Source organism: Coptis chinensis, chromosome 9, assembly GCF_015680905.1.
Source record: "Coptis chinensis isolate HL-2020 chromosome 9, ASM1568090v1, whole genome shotgun sequence".
Lineage (NCBI taxonomy): Eukaryota > Viridiplantae > Streptophyta > Magnoliopsida > Ranunculales > Ranunculaceae > Coptis > Coptis chinensis.
This window is the reverse complement of record NC_141464.1, coordinates 68,446,842-68,467,925: the sequence shown is the minus strand read 5'-3', so window position 1 is coordinate 68,467,925 and position 21,084 is coordinate 68,446,842. Positions and strand designations below refer to the sequence as shown.

The 21,084-nt window shown below is 36.7% G+C and overlaps 1 protein-coding gene across 11 annotated transcripts in view; it reads left to right on the top strand.

Annotated features, from left to right (window-relative positions):
• Positions 1 to 20,778, top strand: part of LOC147477598 (plasma membrane ATPase 2-like) — a 35,743-nt gene extending 14,965 nt beyond the window's left edge. For 7 of the 11 annotated variants that reach the window (XR_015208281.1, XM_086583405.1, XM_086583400.1 and 4 more), the window contains 9 exons: positions 100 to 186; positions 9,997 to 11,942; positions 12,595 to 12,767; positions 12,902 to 12,967; positions 13,054 to 13,309; positions 13,411 to 13,632; positions 13,711 to 13,869; positions 13,949 to 14,055; positions 20,497 to 20,778. The gene's annotated coding sequence lies outside the window, so the exon portion shown is untranslated. Of the gene's footprint in view, positions 1 to 99; positions 187 to 2,133; positions 2,149 to 8,290; positions 8,345 to 9,996; positions 11,943 to 12,594; positions 12,768 to 12,901; positions 12,968 to 13,053; positions 13,310 to 13,410; positions 13,633 to 13,710; positions 13,870 to 13,948; positions 14,056 to 20,496 lie in introns of those variants that run through there. The other 4 variants (XM_086583401.1, XM_086583398.1, XM_086583403.1 and 1 more) reach the window with 3 other exon arrangements.
• Positions 20,779 to 21,084: the final 306 nt, after the last annotated feature.

Genomic DNA, 21,084 nt, shown 5'->3' with positions numbered 1-21,084 from the left:
TTTAGTGAGAAATGCCTTTTCTTCTTTGTTCACGCTCTGTTTGATCTATGACAATCTAATATACTGACCACTTACCTAAGAATATTTCCTCATTTGCAGGCATAAATTGTTGGTCAGACGTAGGCGGAGAGTGCCTACTGTTTAGGCAATAGAAATGACTAGATTCTTTTAGTGTGCAGCATATAGGTAATGACAAATCCAGCCCCAATTTTCTATTCTTTTTTTCTTTTTGGTTGTAATTTAAGTTGATAAATAGGCTCAATTACTATTATATATAAAAAAATAACTAAAACTTAATAGATAACAACTAATTATTCAATGGAGTGAAGAACCAATTTTCCTGCTAGCTACTCATTAAACAATAAATTTTACTACTAAAAAAAAGGGTTGTTGTGTTGGTTTTTGGTGTGTCGGGTATGTAAGAAACCGACACAACAAACTTTTTCAATTGTTTGCCTAAGGATTAGGTTTGTTGTGTCACTTCATCGAAAAGAGACACTACAAGTTTTTCAATTGTGTCAGTTCTACTAAAACCTGTTGTGTCGCTTAGGTTAAAACTTTGAGTATAATGTTTTCTATACTTCATCAGACCCACACATCAAAATTCATCAAAATTTTGCGCTTCAATGAAAAATTTCAAGTATCCCAAATTAATTCCGCCCTTCACAATTAAAGAAACCCAAAAAGAACATACTCTCTCTCCACCGTTTCTTTCAAAAAAAAAAAAAAACTCAAGCTTTCATCTCCCTCTTCTCGCATTTCTTCCTGCTACTCCTTCATTCTATCTTTTCGTCTTCGACATCTCTCAAGCTCTTTGCCAAAAAATCAAGCTTTCATCTTCCAGACTCTCGCCTTTTGTTAAAAGTTTTTTTTTTTTTTTAAGTGGAAATTTTATTGATAATGATAACGAATTTTACAAATAATTAGGACAAGCATGCAACAAGCTGTGCCGCCAGTCCTTTCTGAATAGCAAATACTATCATTCTAAAAACAAACTTGTAAGAACCAGCTGTCATAACGTTACTGTCTATAACTTTCTGAAGTCTCTTGAAGAGCTCAACAGACTGTTGTTCCAAGAAACTGAACATAATGAAACAATGTTGGTTAGCCCTGCAAGCTTCTTCATGCTTCTCCATCCTTCTCCATCTTCCCTATCACTACTCTCTTAGCTGCTTCTCCTACCTCAAAGTCATCATTCCCCAACCCTACCAACGGAGATACTCTAGTTACATTAACACATGCATGTTTTCCCTCAGACCAACTGTAAATCAAGATATCCGCAGGCCAATGTGTCGATCTGCCCTCATTCGGATCAGTGAGAAAGTTAACAGGAGCTTCTTTCTTCACTTGTACCCTAGCCCTCCAAAATGCATCACACAAAATGTCCCTAACATGATCTGCCCTCATTTTTTTTTCCTGAATAACCTCATTTTTTTTTAACTTGATTGATGGTTTATTTTGTTTTGGGAAGTTGAGTTCTAGATTGGGCATGTTAAGTAGCCTTAGTTCATTGACATCCCTTTGGTTTATCAAACTCCGAGTAGGATTATAGTAACGATTTTGCCAATGACTACGTGAAGAAGAAAACAAACAATCACGTGATTAGAACCACCTATATTTATAAATAACAGTAGATAAACCACCATCACTTAAGAACATATTACTCGATCCACCCACACCATTAGGATCATTATCACCTGATTCATTTGCAAATGCTTCCAGTACTAGTGCCCTGCTGAATGATCCATTACTACTTCCGTGTTTTTCTTGCAATATGTATAGTATGAATCCATTTTTTTCAATTTATTAAATTAGTGATTGGTATGGTTTTGTTGTTTTTGCCTTTCTAGTTTCCTGAAAATGATGATTGATATCCAAACCCCAACTAGTAATTCTACCATATGTTATGGTGTTACTTAATAGGGAAAAACTTGGTGATTTGGAATCATATCTGCGAGCTGTGTTTGGTCTGTGTTAAATTGGTTTGGGACAAAGATTTATGCTTTTTTAAGAATTAAACACTCGATGATAACATGCAAGTAATTAATAATGTCTGCTTTGTTGTTTATTTTTTCACCTGATTGTAGTTCATCCCTTGGATCATGTGTTTATTTTACGTTTTAATTGTTGCAGTAGAGTGCTACTTTTCCATTGTTTCGCGAAATTAATTATTGCCTTTCAAAATGGATAAGTTTTGGATGTCAAAGGATAGGCTCACTAGGGAATACAATAATGGGGTAGAAACTTTGATCAGTATTGCAAAGGATGAGGATAGTTTCTTACGCTGCCCATGCAAAAGTTGTGGAAATCTCTGCGAGTTAACAAAGAGAGAAGGCAGATCTCATCTTGTCCATCATGGTATTGACACAACTTATACGACATGGAGATTTCAAGGGGAAAGATCTTCTAATTTTACTGAGCGCAGTGTTCCTGCATATGCCAATGACAACCAATATCATGAGATGGAGACTCCAGATGATATGGTACCCATGAAACGAATGGTATATACTACATAAGAACAATTCGAGGCTAATCCTGAGAAGTTTAAAGAGTTGCTTGAAGATGCAGAAACACCTCTGTACGAAGGCAGCCTAAAGTTTAGAAAGCTATCAGCAATGGTTACATTATTTAATCTAAAAGCAAAGGTCCGACACAAGTTTTACGAATTTGTTGAATGTGTTACGGGAGATGTTTCCTTTGAAAGATAATGTGTTGCCTTCGAACATGCATGAAGTTAGGAAGACATTGTCAGTTTATGGTATGAAATACCATAAAATACATGTGTGTCCCAACGATTGTATACTTTACAGAGGTGATGATTTCAAGAACCTAACTGAGTGCCCTACTTGTGGAGTGTCAAGATACAAGGAAAACAAAAGTAAGATAGACCAGTGTAGTGGTGTACCGACAAAAGTTATATGGTACTTTCCACCAATTGCAAGATTTGAAAGAATGTTTAAGTCTGAGGAGACAGCAAAGTCAGTAACATGGCATGCCAATGAAAAAGTAATCGATGATAAATTGCATCACCCAGCTAACTCTAAAGCATGGAAGGAGGTCGATAATAGGTGTCCAAAGTTTGCAAGTGAGTCAAGAAACCATTGTTTAGCACTTTCAGCTGATGGGGTCAACCCATTCAACTCTCTTAGCAGTAGATATAGTTTGTGGCCGGTAATGTTAGTCACATACAACCTCCCACCTTGGTTATGCATGAAGCGAAAGTTTATGATGTTGACAATGTTGATTCATGGTCCAAAACAACCTAGGAAAGATATCGATGTATACTTGGCACCCTTGATTGAGGACTTAGTTACCTTGTGGAGGGAAGGAGTTATTGTAACGCCCGTATTTTTAAATACATATTTTTTCTATTTCTTAATTATTTATTTATTTATTTTCAAAATTCGTCGGATTGGACTCGGGATACGTGGGCTGGTTTTGGGTCCGAAGTCCGTGGTTTGGCTGGGTTTGGACCCAAGTATATAAACACATTTTTCTAGAAAATAGGGTTCCGGAGAATAGAATAATTAAAATGGAGCAGAGAGAGAAGTCGGTTTCTTTGGAGCCTTGACGAATCGGCTAGAGGATTCGTCGAAGTCGTTCATACAGTGAGTAGCTCTTTTGCTATTTCACCGAATACGTAAACCGCTTTTTATTGTCTATGTTTTCACTAATTTTACCGTTCATTACTCTACGGCCTTGTAGCATTGTTAAAACCTGTTGTATTGGATTTCGTGTCTTTGTATTATTTAACTTTATTAAATTTCGTTTTTGTAATTAAAATGATTGAACCGTTGAAAACTTTGAATTATCAGAATGGCGTCTTCACGTGTTGGTGGAGGGTGAGTGATCGATGGTTAAACCGTCGAGATTGAAATCGATGGTGAAACCGTCGGGGTGGATGGGTGAAGTGTGTTGTTTAAACCGTGATTGGGTCGCCTCGCGAGGGGGTCTTTGAACCTTTGAAGTTGTTAATGGCTATTTCGCCCTAAACACTCCATTAAAGAGGTGTTAACCGCTTTTTAGGTTGTGTGTGTGGTTGTGGGATGGAATGGTGGTGGTCGGTATGGATCGGGAGCTTGGAGAAAGCTTCGAGGTGCGTTAATGGGCGCATCGCCATATCGGGGGTGGGGGCGATTTTGTTTGTGTTTGAACTGTTTTGTTGTTGTGGATGAATGGGTTGATGTTTGGTTGTGAGGGTTGTGTGGGGCTGTCGATTAGAGCTTGGTGGAAGCCATTAATGGCGGTCGGAATATTCTCAGATCTAGTTTTGGGCGATATGTTGAATTTAAGAATTAGAGTTATTATCTTTGTTAAAGTGGTAGGGGTTTCTAGGAGGATCAAAACCGTGTGTTTGAAATGGGTGGGCGATCGGAGTTTGTGGTGGACGGATTTTTGGTGGTGGTGGAGGAGAGAATGGGGAGGAGGAAGCCTTAATCATTGTGGCGGCTGGGCTTGGGCCGGTTGGTCGGGTTTAAGTTTTGGGCGGCCTAATTTCATTTGTTGTTTGGGCGAAATGTTTAAGTTTTGGGCCCGGTTTGTTTTAGTTGTATGGGCCAAATTCTATTAGCTATTTGGGCCCGGTTTTGTTTTAATTTGTGGACCCGATTCAAGTTAAATTGACGGGTAGAACCATTTGTGTGTTGGATCGGTTTAATTAGTTTCCTTTGGGCCCAATCACTTTAACCGTTTTGGGCCAATTTATAATATTGCTTTGGGACCGGTCCATTGGACTTAAAATAGATCTATGTGGGTTTCCAATGTTTAGACTTCGGGTTCTAAGGTTTTGGGGCAGCGGTTAGGTCCGAACCATTACCTTGGTCATGAGCCCACGAGCCATGCACTTCGACCTTAGCCATGAACGTGGCTATGACTCGAACTGTCCGAACACCGGAACAGCGGTTTGACTTGAACAACGACGGTTTGAACGACCATGGCGTGTTGATTTTGACGATTTTGACCAATGATGTGTTGACTTTGACCATGATGGGTTGATTTTGATTTTGACCATGATGTGTTGACTTTGACCATGATGGGTTGACTTTGATTTTGACCATGATGTGTTGACTTTGACCATGATGGGTTGACTTTGGCTTTGACCATGATGTGTTGACTTTGGCTTTGACCATGATGGGTTGACTTTGACCATGATGGGGACTTTGACTTTGATTTTGACCACCATGATGTGTTGACTTTGACCATGATGTGTTGACTTTGACTTTGACCATGATGTGTTGACTTTGGCTTTGACCGTTTAATCAGTTGACTTTGACATTTGACCGTTTGACTTTGACCGTTGATTGTGAATGTTGACTTTTCTAGTTTTTCACATATTGACTATATGGATAAATATAGAAATAAAATGTTGTCGATATTATATAACTTGGTTTGTCATTATCTAATTTAGATTTGACGTGAGTAGTAAAAAAGAAAATATATATATATTGGGCTTTGATTATGGACCGTGGACCGCTTTATTTGTGTTCACGTTTTATGTCAGATATTATATGGACATATGTAGTAATAAAATCTTTGTGGAAGCTTCATATATATTTTGGTGGTCATTATCTAAGAAAGATTTGACATCGATGTTGTGTATTTTTGACACGTGACGATATTGAGATATTAGGAGATATTATATTCCTAATACGTTATAATAAAATGTATGTGATACGTTGAAGCATTGTGACATGAGATAATATCTTTGGGATATTTATATTAATGCAATATCTTGGAGAAATGTATATACACTCCATTATTTTATATGTGAGATGCTTAATATAGTATCGGTGAATATTTGCCCACCGGGATTGTGGCGTAGTGCAATAATATATTGGCACGCGTGAAAGAATGAATTTTGGTTATGAGATATAATTGAGATGTTTCATATATATTATGGCTTAGTGCAATAAGGTAATTGACCAAGACGTGATATAGTAGAAATGTTTATGAGTCATTAATGTATGACACCGAATAAATTACGAACGAAAATCCTGAACCCGACTACCACAACTCATGTGATTGGCCCCTTCCGGGCGTTTGATTAATCTGAATGAATGGCGGGCGGCCCTTCCGGCGTTTCAATTAATCGAATGGCCTTCGGGCGTCCCCATCGGGCGAAATTTAATAATTGGCTTGATTATTCCGTTAAGAAAATGTAACGATGATAATAATATTTTTATGCCGAATAGTGGCGGTGCTTACATAGATTTGGCTTCCGTGTGAGGATTTACGGTGTCGCGCGCATCCCATTTCGTGGTGGTTACGCACGAGTGGCTCATTATGTAAGGGAGGCATGTGGATGTACATGTCGGGGTTGGGTTTGCGATCATTGTGGTAGCCGTGGAAACTAGGTAAAGACATAGATACGACGTGATTTTAGGGACACGCAAAGAAAACCTTAATTAATATAATTATGGTAATATATTTGTTAATGTTGTATCCGTAGATAGATGATTATATATGGTTTTGCGTAAGGGTGGGTCAAACTAATTACTTGGGCGCGAGACGACCCACTCGCGGATCGAGCATGAAATGAGGTAACGATATAATATGTTTGGTTGGTTATTTGTTTAGTTGAACCTAAAAGGCCTCGATGGAGGAACTACATGTCTTATTTATCATGTGTATAGTTTGTTGTGTGATTAGTGGGAAGTTAAAAGGCTCGGTGGAGGAACTACCACCTTTAATTATTATTCTTTAGGATGTTGTATTTGTCGTTGAAAGTTAAAGGCCTCGGTAGAGGAACTAACCGCCTTATGGATGGTGTTTATATTTGTATAAGTATATGTTGTTTTAGGGCTACTCACACCAAAGATTGTTTATACGTCAATGACCGATATGCATGTTTGCTTATCGGTGTGTTCATTCATTCAATGAACATAGTTGATAAGTTTTGACATGAGGTTTAGTGTTGAAGAAGAGTGGTCAGCCGCTTGTGGTTTGCATTAAGCGTTACATCTCCGGACACGTTTTGTTTTTCCCTCGAGGTGATATAGCTTTTTCGGTAGACAAGGTTTTTGTATTCTCATTTATATATTTTAATTAAAGAGTTATTGAAAAGAGATTTGTAACCTAATCTTAATTGGGAATTTTTTGTAATGAAGAAGACTTTTGTATAATTGAAATTTTTATTGGTTTTAATTATCCGCGATATTTTAAACTGTTTATGGGTTTTGGAAGTGGAAGTCGCCACACCTCGGAGATCAAGAGTCGGGGACAAATAATGTTTTCCGAATGCATCGAACGAAATTCGAGGTGACATGATTATGCTTTATGATGCCTACAAGCGAGAACCCTTTTTGTTGAAAGTTGTATTGCTATGGACAATTAGCAATTTTCCAGTACTTGGCAATATTTCAGGGTGCACTACTAAAGGCTATTATGCATGTCTAAGGTGCGGCGAAGACACATCTTCTTATAGGCTGAAACACTTAAGGAAAAATATATACCAAGCCACTAGAAGATTTCTTCCGCGGTATCATCCTTATCGTAGACAGCAAAAGGCCTTCAACAGTGAGAAAGAGCTTCGAATGGAACCTAAAATATTATCTGGTGAGGAAATTAAAAGCAAAGGTGAAGGGATCAATTTCACACATGTAAGAAAAAAAAAAACAGTGGGAATATCAAAGAAGTCATTGGAAGAAGATGATGAAAGCAATGCCACCAAATGTTGGAATAAAAAGTCAATTTCTTTTTTATCTTGATTATTGGTCGTATTTGCTTTTATTCCATAACTTGGATGTCATGCACATCGAGAAAAATGTTTGTGATATCATCATTAGCACTTTACTAAACGTACCAAATAAAACAAAAGACAATCTTAATAGTCCTCTTGATATGGAGGAGATGGGTTTAAGGAAGGAATTGGCTCTAAAGATTGGGGAGAAGAGGATGTTCTAACCACACTACACATTATCTATAGCCGAGAAAGTGAGATTGTGCAAAACATTACACGAGTTGAAAGTCCTAGAAGGATACTCTTCAAATTTTAAGCCACTTGTGTCAATGCAATTCAAGACCTAAAATTGCATGGTCTCAAGTCGCACGATTGTCACTTGTTGATGCAACAATTGCTTCCTGTTGCAATATGGTCTATGCTGCCAAAACATGTGAGGTATGCCATTTTGAGGTTGTGTTCCTTCTTCAAAGCTATTTGTGCGAAAGTAATAGACGTGGAAAGGTTGCTTAAAATCCAGAATGATATAGTGATCACATTATGTTTGTTGGAAATATATTTTTCACCATCATTCTTTGACATTATGATTCATTTAACGGTGCATCTTGTCAGAGAGGTTGAGCTTTGTGGTCCTGTTTTCTTCCGATGGATGTACGCATTTGAGAGGTATGATGAATAATTTATTTTGATTGTTAATGGTTCATATATATTAGAATAAAAATTTTAAAATTCAAGTTATCTTTTCATATTGTTTTAGGTATATGAAGGTTTTAAAGAGTTATATAAGAAATCCAAACCGACCAAAAGCTTGTATAGCAGAAAATTATATTGCAGAGGAAGCAATTGAATTTTGTAGTGAGTTCTTACCTGAGTTGTTGAAAATTGGGATTCCTCCTTCCGGTGACAACACCCTGCTGATATGGTGTTATTCCAGTTGATAGAAAAGCTTTAGATTAAGCACATAACTATGTGTTGCAAAACACAAAAGATGTTCGATCTTCCTTACTTTGAGTAAGTAGGACTATTTAGCTGTTTCACATTTCAAATCAGTCTTATGTTTCTTAGAATTTTGTTAGCTAACAAAATGATTTCTATTGGAAACATGATAGGGAACATATGACCTATTTAAAGAAACAAGATCCCCGCAAGTCAAGAAAACCGACATTGTTGCAAGACGAACACAAGCGTACCTTTAGTAGTTGGCTTAAAGAAAGGGTAAACGATCGACTTAGAGTCTTTTCAGCATAATAAACTATTAGTATGGCTAACTTTTATTTTAAAACAATCATGTGTTGGAGGAACGACTTAAGCCTGAGAATAAGGTGTCAAGCGCTTTAAACTGGATATCTAAAGGTCCTTTGGCACATGTTTTAAAATATTCTACCTTTGTCGTTAATGGTCACCGTTTTTTGACAAAGGATTGTGATGCTTCATGAGTCACTCAAAATAGTGGAGTTTCTCTATTGGCAACACCACCACAGATTTCAAGTTCAAAGGATCAAAATCCAATAGTCACTAACATGTCATTCTACAGTGTTCTTGTCGAGATATGGGTGCTCGACTATGTTGCCTTCAAAGTTCCAGTGCTCAAGTGTGATTGGGTGGATAGTAAAAATGGTGTCAAGACTGATGATATGGGTCACACGTTAGTTTATCTTGGAAGAATTGGTCACAAGTCAAAATCATTTATATTTGCATCACAAGTGAAGCAAGTTTTCTATGTACCTGATCAAGTTGATCCTAGTTTGTCAGTGGTTCTAGAATCCCGCCAAAATTACCTGGACTACGGAGACGAAGATGACCTCAATGACATACTTGATCAAGTTGAAGTATTGCCAAGTGTTGAATCATTTGATGCTACTAATGAATCTCAATCAAATTACATGTGAGAAGATTGTGAAGGGATTTGGATTGACAGCTAAAAGTTTAATTTTAGATTTTTCAGTTTAACTTATAGTTCCATTCCACTAGTGAACTGTTCTAAATAGGAAATAATATATTCTTTATATACTTTTGAGTTGTCATGTTATATTTGGTTGAGCTTGTTTCTTTCATTTTTATTAATATTATTATTATTTTCTATCAACGTGAAGTAGATTTGCATAATATGCCTATTAGTTATATTCTTTTTGCTATGAGATGGATTAAGAGAATCCTTCATTGAATTATATTCGAGGTTGTGACAAATTCGTTTTCATTTGTTCTTGACTTAGGTAAGTAATGTTTAATATGGTTAAGTACGCATGCTTAAGTTTATTCATTTTTTGTTGCTTTTTCTTGTGGTAAACTAAAAATTGAGACATGTCTGCTTATTACAGGTTTTGAAGCTTAAGCAATGGACCCTGAAACAGGTGCTGGTTCACTTAAAAAAATGAATAGAAGACATTTAGCTGTGGTACCTGCCGGTGAAAAAAATGTGAGAGGTCAAACAGTGTCTCTCGACATGAATAAGCTAAGCAATGGGACAGTATAGAGATTGTAGTGGAGTTTGATGAAAATTCTGTGCCTATCGAAAGAGTGGTACAAAAAAATGTTGCTACTTGGGCAAGTTCATTGGTTAGAGGTGTTGTTCCACTAGCTGAATATCTAAATTGAGTTAAAGTGCCTGATCTCATGAAAGAGGATTTATAGGTAGGAATGGAGGTAAGTGTTTATTGAGCTTATCATTGTTGAAGTGGTTAATTATTAAATTCTTTTTCTATTTTATATGTAAACTACAATTTGTTTAATTGAATACTTGCAGTTGAGATTTATTATAGATGTAAAACATAAAAAGAAAGCAATATCCCATTGTGGTGTACTGTGGAGGAGGTTCAAGACTCATCTGACAAAAGAATTTGTCACACCATATTTAGATGATCCATCACTGCTAGAAAATCCACCATATTTGTGGTACGTTTATCTAGACATGAAGACACCGGATTGGCTGAAATTTGTAATGATTAGATGTTCAGAAGAATTCCAGGTTAATACAAAGTGCATGTTTTTCTTATAATTTCCACTAAAGAATATTTTGGAGGCAAGTTAAGATAAACTGATTCTTTTTTCCTTCGAAACCTTTAAAAGTTAAGCAAGTTGCAAGCAGAGAGAAGGGATGTGAACGAATATGACCATCGAATAGGTAAAGATGGTTATATTGGCCTCGCCGATAAGATGGTAATCGATTATATATGTTTTTCTAGTATAATTTGTTTTTTAAGGATTTTGTTGTGTATTTTTTTAACTGCCCAGTTAGAATATGAAGCTACTTTTACCCAGCCTAAGTTCTTTGTCCATAACAATTGAAGTTGAATTCAACATAGGTTGGGTCCTTTAGTTCCCCATTTAAATTTCAAGTACCAATCTAGGATGGTGAGATAAATGACATAGATTTTGGCCTTGCCTACAAAAACCAATCAATACGTGTTGGAACATATATGCTATGAAACTATTCTTCTGTACAACATATTAATTAAACTTGATGGCTAGAGTTGTCATTTAGGGTTGCTGCTGTTTTTCCAGATGAATTCTTCCTTTCTTCCCGCTCTTGATACTTCGTGTGTGCCCCTTGTTTTTTTCAACAAATTATACAAAAAGTAAACGTTATATCTGACAACATGCTTTCTTCATACCCTAGACAGCGTGACAATGTAGATATATCTAATAATTTATTATGTGAAATTGTAGTATACATATCTTAACATTACTTGAGTTCTTTGAGTAGTCTTTTGTAGTATATTTTTTTTAATTGCCTAGGACTTGAGTATGGTCTACTTAAGGTGAGTGTGCACAAGTCTGATGACAACAGGGTGAGTGTGCATTGATGCATGCAATAACATTTCATGGCAAACTCTAGGGTCTCAAATTTGGGTTTGTCATATTTCATATTTTTGTTAATTTTTGTTATTGTTTGGATTGATTAATTTTAGTACTACTAGGCTTCTTAATCTGGTCGATGGATAAAATCTTGTTCCTACTCGACTCGTTCCCTTGAAGCAAGACTAGAACAAATACATTTTCAGGCTTGTTCCAAGTGCAAATAATGCTTAGAGTTCTCCCGTTCCCCAGACATCATGACAACATGTAGATAGATCTAATATTCTAGTCTCTGAAATTGTATTATATATTCTAACATTATTTGAGTTATTTGACTTGTGATTGATAATAGAAAGCAGCGGAAGTGTCAATTGATCCTAAAGATAGACATGTCATGTGGCTACTAGCACGACAAGACAAGAAGGGTGAATATTCAAATGATGCTACTAAGGAGATAGCTGAAAAAATCGTAAGTTCCAAATTTTATGAAAAACACTTCTAATTCGTGGGAAGATACTTAATGAGCTTCTCATTCCATTATCTTACATGAGGTACTAAAACATGATGAAAAGGAAGGAAAGTTGGTAACATAAGGTAGTGAAGATATTCTTACTTTGGCATTGGGAACCCCTGAGCATAGTGGCCGAGTTAGGGTGGGTGGAATGTATTGTACTCCAACTATGTACTTTAATCTCCCTAAGCGTAGATCAAATAAGGAATATACTCAGAAATTGGAGGTGCAGTTGCAATAGAAAGATGATCACATTGTGACATTGAAGAAATCACTGATACAGTTGCTTAAACAACAATGATTGGTTAACTCACCAATAGATGAAACATTGAGTGAGTTGATTAAGAAACAAGTAGGAATGCTGAACTCCACACCATTAGAAAATGTGGCCTAGTGTCCAATAGTGATAAGAGTGATAATAGACAGGGTAGTTACCCAAGCTCAAAATCGTAATTCATGTAGGCAACAGGTACAAACTTTGTACCTTTGTACCTTTAATTCTATATGTTGGTTTCCAAAGCCTTTTAAGCACTATGTGGTTGTTGACTTCACTTTTATTCAATTATTATTATTATTATTTTATTGGTAAGCCTGTTTTAAATGAGATCAGTAACTCCTTGATGCTTGCGGGGTTCGAGCCCCAGACCTCTGGTATCATCACCCAAAGGTTTTACCGACTTTGCTAGTTGGCACCTGCTTTATTCAATTAATGCATAGTCAAAGGAAGTCGGTAAAACAAAGCAGACCGGGGCATTGTCGAAACCAAAGGTGAAAAAAAATTAGGTACGTACGTATTTAAAATCTATGGCTTATGTTTTCTAGTATTTTAGGATAGACTCTATATGTGATTCTATATATTGTTCTATTATGCATTTTCCCCCCTACTAACTTGGCTTGGCTTTGTATTCATTGTATAGTCAAAATCAATTAAAGAAAAAGGCATTGTAGCGACATCAAAATTTATTCCTATAAATTGGATGATGGTAAGTATCTGCCTAGTGATGATTAAGACATACGTTTATGACTCAACAAGTCCTAATATTTTTTTTAATTTCTTTATTTTTCATAGTTCCAAAAGTATAAATTGGCTTTGGGATCAAAAGACAATGTTGTTGTTGAAGGAAGTGTTTATCCAATGACAAAGGCAGCAACATCTATGCATTGCTTGACTTTCCCGGATGCATATGTACGTGTGTCGATCGAAAAAGCATTGTCTGGTGGTGCCCTTCTCCCATTACCTAATGGATCTGGTGAACATTCATGTGTGAAAGATGCAGTTGGTTCATTTGTGGCTAAAGGAATTCGTGATACTTGAAAATGTTGTGGTGAGTGTGTTAACAATATTTTACATACGTATAGTTTTTCTATTATACGATCGCTATCACAATATCAATCTTGCTCAATGATATGATAACGTACATGTTAGGAAGAGCATGCTCCATTGAGAAATGGTGATAAGGAAAATAAGTTCACAAAGATTTTATCAAACTGTGGAAAAGAAGTTGGAGGATAATGGACTGGTAACTGTTCCACTGGTTGGAGCTCTTTTTATCGATGAGATGGAGGATATAACAGTGAGTATGGATGAGCTGAGTGATGTGTGTCACACGGGAAAGTTAGCTTCCTCTTGCCTGATAACATACATTAGGTGAGAACTCTTGGTTTGCCATTTAAAATTCATTCTTGTTTGATATAATACAATCTAATTGATTTATATATGGTTTAGACACTTGTATACTTCTTATGGGATTGCTCGAGCAAAATATGTGTTTGGAAACCCTCAAAGCATTAATGCTCTTACAAAGGATGATGGTAAGACACGATACATTCAGCATTTGGCTAGTATCCATGGCGACCGCGTGCTTTTAATTCCTTATAACACAAGGTACGTGTATTTTTTTTATGAAATAATTTTTTATTTTTGTAAGAATTTATTTAATTCAATTATACTTGATTTGTCGCAGCGGGCATTGGGGGTTTTAATAGGTACTGACATACCATCGATGGAAGTGTACTGGTTTAATTCTCTTGGAAGTGAACCAAATCCAGATATGAAATTAGAGATAAACACGTAAGTACCCTTTTCAATTTCTTTGACTAGACCCCTAGCTATTTGGATATGATCTTTAGTAATAGTGCCTTGAATTGCACTCGTTTCCTTTATGAATAAATCCTTTGGTTCAAACGTTTGGTTGATTATGAGTTTAAATAAGTTACAAGCAGGGATGGCTATTTTTTTTTTCATTCTTGTTACAAAAATCTTGCAATTGTTAGTTCAATCAAAACAGTTAACTTGTTTCAAGAAAAGAGAAAGAACAATCAAAATCCAAATTGGAACTACATGAAGGTAAACTATTATTTTCTGCTAAAAGTGCAATGTGTATCTTTGTTATTAGTTGCATATATATATAATTGATTGTTTTATATAATTTTTTGTGAAGTGCCCACAACAAAAGGGGGTTATCTTATGTGGTTATTATGTGATGCTCGATCTTTATGCTGCACTTGATCGAGGATCCTGGTCTACCAATAAAAAAGAAAGTGAATAGAGTTATTATGTTCTTTAATACATCACATCAACATAAACAAAAAAAAATATGATATCGAAAAAAGTATGTTATCGAAAAAAATTCATGATCCATCAACTTTTTTCTCGACTCACTTAGGTGATGGAGTTGGCTAGCAAGGACACTTACACGACCAAGGAAATAGATGTACTTCGCCAGGACTTCATTGACTTTAATTTATCGACCAATATATCCCATAGATCATCACGACTATTTGTGTAAGGTATTATCTGGGCTCTATTGGCTTATATTAATTAGAACTGTTTTCTACTTTATTTTTTGAGCTATCCATGGAGTAGCTAGCTAGCTTGTTTGTTAAGGAGTCCAAGTAGCCGCTAAGGTGTACGTTGGAACAATCTAGTTGTTAATCTTCAGTTTTTTCAATAGTTAGGTATATTGCTCAATCTTTTGGCATTAGGAGAAATGAGAAAATTGCTTCACTACTACGAAAAAGCTCAATAACCATTGTTATATACAGTGGTAAAAGCTTTTTAACCACTGTTTTAAAACCGTGGTAACAACTACCGTGACAAATACTTCTAACAAAATCTTAGTATTAAATACCTCTTATTTACCACGGTGTTGGAAAAAACCGTGGTATTATGATTTCCAAAACCGTGGTTAATAGACTCTACGACTTGCTATAATAATGTTAACCGTGGGAAATGGTTGGTAATCGGAGACTTCAATGTTGTATTGAGGAATGAGGAGAAGAAAGGAAGAAGGCCACCTAACAAACAAGCAATGCAAGAGTTCATTAACTTTGTTAACACTGCTGAGTTGATGGAAAGTAATTGGGAAGGAGTTAAACTTACTTGGTGTAACAACCAATGGGGTCCTAATAGAGTGGCAAGCAAGCTAGATAGGGCATTTTACAATGGGGCTTGGAATTTGAAATATGCAGGGTGGAAGTATAAAGCGGCGGCAAGGCATGCTTCAGACCACTCACCTCTTCTTGGAATGCACCCAAACATTCCTAAGCCCAGAAATATTCCCTTTAGATTCAATAAGATGTGGGTTTCTCATCCCACCTTTTTGGATTTAGTCAGAAATAGTTTGAACATAGCTTTTGAAGGAGGTCCACCACTGCCCATTCTTAAAGCCATGTATAAACTAAAAAGATTGAAGTGTGAGCTGAAGAAGTGGAATTTTGAAGTCTTTGGACACATAGACATGAATATAAGTAGAGTACAGGAGGAATTACAAGAGATGCAAATGATAGCAAATCAAAGTATGGAGGATGAGCTTGTTACAACAGTTTTGGTTCAAAAGGAATTGGAACTGGATGCTGCAAGAGACAATAGAGCCTCTCTTCTCAGGTAGAAAAGCAGAACACATTTTGAGGAGGATGGAGATAAGAACTCTGAGTACTTTCACAATATGTGTAAGATTAGAGAAGGTGCAGCATTGATCACTGAAATTATGGAGGAAGAAGGGAATCTGTTAACAAAACCGGAAGAGATTCAGAAGCATGTAGTTGGGTTTTATGAGACCAAATTTGCAGCAGATCAAGTTCTACCTGACCCTGGTCTACTTAGTATTGTTCCTAAGCTTTTGGATGTTGAAGGCAACTACAAGCTTACTAAAATTCCGGAATTTGAAGAAATTCAAACGGTTGTCTTTAGTATGAAGGTTGATAGTTCTCCGGGACCTGATGGCTTTCAAGGGCACTTTTATCACAAATGTTGGGGCATTATTAAACAAGATGTTTGTGTTGTTGTCCAATCCTTTTTCAGTCAAGGAAGCTTACTTATAGGTCTCAATACCAACTTCATTGCATTGGTTCCTAAGGATAAGGATGCTACAAAGCTCAGCCAGTATAGGCCTATCTGCATGGGAAACTTTCTTATGAAGATCATTACAAAGTTGATGCAACTGAGGTTGAATATTCTAGCAGAAAAAATCATTACTAAAGAACAAATTGGTTTTGTACCAGATAGATGCCCCCAATCTAGTATATGCTTGGCTTCGGAGCTCATGAATGAAATGAATGGTAAAAGGTTCGGGGGCTCTGTTGCTTTGAAGTTGGACATAACTCAGGCCTATGACACCATGAATTGGGACTTCCTCTTCCAGGTAATGACTAGGCTGGGTTTTTCTAAAATATGGATAAATTGGGTTAGTACTATAATCAAATCTGCTTATATTTCTATTCTTTTGAATGGTGGTCCAGTGGGTTTCTTTAACATGAAAAGAGGGCTTAACCAGGGGGACCCCTTATCACCTCCGCTCTTTGCCATTGCTGAGGATACACTTAGTAAAGCTTTACATTACTTGAGGCTTTGGAACCACCTGAAGCCTTTAGTAGCTTTGAAAAAAAATTCTGCTCCTAGTCACTTACTTTTTGCAGATGATATCATTATATTTGCAAATGGTGACATTAGAGGTATCAGAAAACTTAATTATATCTTAGAGAGATATCAAAAAGCTTCCGGGCAGTTTGTCAATAAAGCAAAAAGTAAGGTTTTCTTTGGAAACTTCACTCGTGCAAGGAAAGAAGTAGTGCTGAAGGAATTGGGGATGGTAGAGGGGTCTCTACCTGAAAAGTATTTAGGCATTCCTTTACATAAAGGAAGGGTTTCTAGAGCTTCTATACTTCCAGTACTAGATAGAATCAAGAAGAAACTTACCAGTTGGAAAGGGAGGATGCTTTCCTTTCAAGGGATGTTTCTTGGGCAAGGGTGTGCAAACCGGTAGAAGAAGGAGGAATTGGAATCAGAAGATTAAAAGACATGAACTTGGCAATGCTAATGAATTAGCTAGGTTGGGGCATACTGACTAGGAACAATGACTTTGAAAGATTCATGAGAGCAAAATACTTCAATATAGATGGGGAGATCATAATGTATCATAAACCGAGCTCCATTTGGAATGGCATCAGGAAAGCTATTGAGGAGGTGGATTCAAGAACTCAGTGGATTGTTGGTTCTAGAGAGAAAGTAGACATCTGGAGGAGCAATTGGTTGGGAAGCAAATCATTGAAACAATTGCTCAACTTAAGTACACAAGATTTGAAGGAATGTCGGGCTAAAGTGTGTGACCTTCTGGTGAATGATACTTGGCATATCCCGGACCTTATTCAACAACTTATTGATAGTCTGAACATTGGAATTAACTCTGTACAAAAATGCAGCTCTCAGTTTTAGGATTACCTTATATGGTCTCCAGATCTTAAGGGGGCGTTTTCTACTAAGTCGGCACATGAGGAGATCAGATTGAAGAAGCATGTTGTTGGGTGGAGTAAATTCATTTGGAATAGCCACATACACCCACGACCAGCAGCTCTAGCTTGGAAAATTATACAAAAAGGGATTGCCACCGATGACAGAGTACGTATACCTGGGATTCACACGGTGTCTTGTTGTAGGATGTGTAACAAAAATCTGAGACCCAACAACATCTCATATGGGAATGCTCTTTTCGTGCAAAAAGTCCGGCAATGGATTATGCAAACTTTTAATATCGGTCGACCTATCTTAACTCTCACCGATGCTTTGAAGGTTAATAAGGTTGGAGTGCACGAAAGTACAACATCTATGGAACTCATGCATTGCATTTGGAATGGTTGCTATTTGGAAACAGAGAAACCGAAAGTACATTTCGAACGACAAGAAGGCAAATGTTTGGGAATGTAAACTCTATGTCGAACTCAAGTGAGGATCATTGGTAATCTTTCGAAGGGGCACAGTTACAACTCACCTCAAGAAAGCAGTATTCTGAAGTTTTGGAATGTGAATCCTAGACCCAAAAATGCATCTAAGATCAAAGAATGTTTTTGGATTCCTCCAGAACTTAATATTATCAAACTTAATACTAATGGTGCTTCCCTGGGTAATCCAGGTCCATCTGGTATTGGTGTGAGTTATAGGGGACCTATGGGGAAGTTTAAGATGACCTTGGCTAAGAATATCGACACTAGAACCAATTATCAAGCTAAATGTATGGCGATCCTTGAAGGCATTGAGTGAGCAGTGGCGAATGGATGGGTAAACTTGTGGGTTGAAACCGACTCGGAAGCGGCAGCAACAACTTTCAAAAGTGGCAATCTCCCTTGGCAGCTACAAGCAAGATGGCAGAACTGTTTGAATAAGATTCATGATTGGAAGATAACCTCTATCTGGAGAGAGTGCAATATCACCGCAGATGTCTTTGTCGCCCAAAAAAGGAGTTGCTCGCCAATCAATGAAGCAATCATTATCGATGGAAAACCTTCTTGGCTACACAGATATGAAGTACCTTTTCGGAGGTTCTTTAGTGGAATTAGGTGTGATTGTCGCTACACCATGTTTATGAATGGTAGTAGTTAGGATTATCTAGCTTGAATCTTAGTAGGGTGCAGGCTGTTGCTCCTACTAATCTTTTTGCACTGTTCTTTTTTCCCATTTTAATCAAATTTTAATCTTACTGAGCAAAAAAAAAGTAAAAGATGGTTCATGCTTGCTGTCATAGACTACTTCACTAAATGAGTAGAAACCATAACGCTACAACATATAAAATAGTAATATGTAATTAATTTTCTTTTTGAAAGAGTAATCTGCCAATACGGGTTGCCCTATGCTATCATATCGGATATCGGACCACAATTCGAAGGAGGTAAAGTAAAAGCTTTCTTATAATCATATAAAGTAAAGCATTTTACATCGACACCATATTACGCCCAGGGAAATGGGCAAACAGAGGCAACAAATAAAACGATCATGGATAATATCAAAAAGAAGCTGGAAGATAAGAAAAGTATGTGGGCGATGAGCTTAATAATGTTCTATGGGCTTACAGAACGACACCACGTACTGCTACTGGAGAATCTCCTTTCACTCTAGCATATGGTATGGAGGCAGTAACTCCAGCAGAAGTAGTGGTAGCTACATCCAAAACTAAAGTCCGTATGAATATAATTGACAGAATGAGGATGTAATGGTAGCAAAAGTACTGAATCTCGAAGAAAAACGAGATGAAACAGGATAAAGTTGGATACATATCATCGACAACTCAGAAAAACCTTCAACAAGAAAGTAAGAGAAAGACATTTTCAAGAAGGTGATCTGGTTTTGAAGATGGTAACTTAAGCTACCAAGAAAAAAGAGACTGGTAAATTAGCAGCTAGTTGGGAAGGCCCTTACATCATTTACAATGTTGGAATTAATGGAGCATATTACTTAAAAACAGCTGAAGGTGTAATATTACCAAAACCTCAAAATATAAGTAATTTGAAAGCATTTTATCAATAAAGAATATGTTGGTTCATTGTCATTATGTATGATTCAAAGTAGTTCATTGTCAATAAAGAATATGTTTGTTCATTATCCTTATGTATGTTCTAACTTTCCAAATTATAATATTCATGCCAATATCTAAGTATAAAGGTATCGGTGGAATACCATGCCAATATTTATTTCATTTATCAAATGTTCGACACCATGGCAAAGAGATCGAAAAACTCCTAGGATCTATAGCGTCGAGCTCGATCCTGGTCAAAGAGAAAAACTCATGGGATTTGTAGCCTTAGTGTACTTCTATGCAACATTATTCTTAGGAACCGCGTTAAACTGCGTGGATATTCGATACTGCTATATTAGTTCAGAGTTCAGACTTCAAATTACAGCTCTTAAGTTGTAATAAACAAAACCTTAGTTACAGTAACAAACAATGATTTCCATTTTCCAAAGAGGATATGAAATAAAAACTGCATCAAAGAACATGTTTTGCCCCTATACGGCTCCACCACGAGGTAAGCAGTAAGGATTTCCTACTCTATCCTTTGTACTCTGGTTTGTAGAATTGTAGTGACCTCTTGTATCACACTACTTATCCAATATGCTATTTTTATTTAACAGAAAACAGAAAATCAAATAAATAAAATGTATTAGATGTATTAGATGTATTAGTTACCTCGTTTTTGTTCTTCATTCTATTGATTCCTTTAACATTGATCCTCTGTTTTGCAGAGTGATTTGACTGAAATGAGGCTCTCCACATACGAAAATGCTGTATAAAACCACCAATTTGTGCCACCTTTCAGGGAGGAAAGAGTTTGACTTTCTATGTTGTAAGACATCAGTTTATTAGAGCCATAAAGTAGTAAAATATCACCATTCTTCCCATAAGAAATCATCTGAACTGGTTCAATACGTGATCCACATTTACGGATAATGTACCTCGTCCATGATTCCATTACATTGTAATTCTTCAAAACCCATAATATTACTGGATTTTTTAGACAAGAATCAACTACCGAAAGACACCGCCCTAATGTCACAAGTTGGAAAGCTATAGGCCCATCCTCAGGCACAGAATGCGGAAGAATTCCAAATTCAGAAAATGAGATAACGCCAAAATTTTCAGAACTTAAGTTGAAGGACACAATGAGCATTGAACATAATCCATTAGAACCATCTTTTGGTTTGCTTTTGGCCAACCAATGTAGTGAACCATTAACAAATACAGAAGAAAACCCAATAAACCACACACTAGGAGCTTCTCCCAAGTTTCTCCACGAATTTGAACCCAATGTATGCACCTCCACATTTGATACA